At 40.3% G+C, this 1391-nt stretch overlaps 1 non-coding gene across 1 annotated transcript; it reads left to right on the forward strand.

The window, feature by feature from the left end:
- The first annotated feature begins 234 nt into the window (after positions 1-234).
- On the forward strand, positions 235-398 carry LOC147087530 (U1 spliceosomal RNA). Its single transcript, XR_015075549.1, has one exon. It is a non-coding gene; the product is annotated as a U1 spliceosomal RNA (small nuclear RNA).
- Positions 399-1391: the final 993 nt, after the last annotated feature.

The following is a 1391-nucleotide window of genomic DNA, read 5'->3' on the forward strand; positions in this document are numbered from 1 at the left end:
GGGAGCGATCCTTTCCTTTTAAGTGCAATATGCAAATAGGCATGTCCGTCACTTTATTATTGCAGCGTTTTGTCAAATGGTATATCATTATATATTGCAATATTCTAGCAGAATCGACATGAGAAAACAACAGCACTTTCTGAATGAAGTGGAATTTTGATCATAAAAAATGAGTCGTTGAGACGGTAAGAGGCAGTGAATGATGTGGCGAGGCACTGTGTGCCAATAGAAAGCATACTTACCTGGCAGGGGAGAAACTATGTTCATGATGGTGGTTCTTCTAGAACGAGGTTAGCCTATTGCACTTCGGGTGTGCTGACGCCTTTGCTGTCCCCAAATGCGAGATACTCGACTGCAAAATTTATGGAAGTGGGAGATTGCGTTCGCGCTATCCCCTGGCTTTACAATTAAAATTAGATTTTTAACTAACCTCTCAAATGCACTGTTATTTTGCTTTCAATCCTAACTTTGCTTTGTTTCCGACTGAGGGAGCTGTGTAGCAAAACGGCCTTTCTCCAAAACACAGCCTATTCAAATCCACTCATAAGCGATTCCCAAAGCTCACATTTCATTTCCTCTCTACGCTCACATTTATATTCATTTTTACAACTGAGAAATTGCATATTTTGCACAAAAAATCAAAAATTATTCATTCTTACATGTCCACACTGTGTACAACCAGACTTTGAAAGCTGCATGCCAACTCTGCACTTTGGCAAAATGTTTAACATTGTTAACTACCGAAACAATGATACAGCACAGAACCAGGTCATTCGGCCCATCGTACCTCTACTGGCTCTTTCAAAGGGCTATCCAATTAATCATACTCCTCTGTTCTTTCAACAAATCCCTGCAATTATTTTACCATCAAATATTATCCAAATTACATTTTCAGCATTACTATTCAATTTGCTTCAACCACCCTTTCCCAAGAGCATTCCAGGCACTCACAACAATTTGCTGCATTACTGTTTTTCACCTCATCGAAGGGGAGTCGGGGAAACTTCCTACTGGTTCTTCTGCAAAAGTCCCCTGTAACTGACACTGGAAACAATTTCTCCTTATTGACTTGTTATCTTGTATTTATATAGCACTAGTAACGTAGTAAAACGTCCCAAGGCACTCCACAGGAGCGTTATCAAAAAAAATTCACAACCTGCCACACAAAAAGAAATTAGGACTTAAAAACAGAAAATGCCGGAAAAACTCAGCAGGTCTGTGGAGAGAGAAAAACAGGGTTAACGTTTCAGGTCGAAGACCCTTCGCCAGAACCTTGATGAAGTTCTGCACTTCTCTCCAACAACTCTGTTACTCTCTCCACAGATGCTGCCTGACTTGCAAGTATTTGCAGCATTTTCGTTTTTTATTTCAGATTTCCAGCATCCGCAGCA

This window comes from Somniosus microcephalus, unplaced genomic scaffold, assembly GCF_052327205.1.
Source record: "Somniosus microcephalus isolate GS21.2 unplaced genomic scaffold, FLI_Smic_1.0 unresolved_chr5, whole genome shotgun sequence".
NCBI classification, from domain to species: Eukaryota; Metazoa; Chordata; class Chondrichthyes; order Squaliformes; family Somniosidae; genus Somniosus; species Somniosus microcephalus.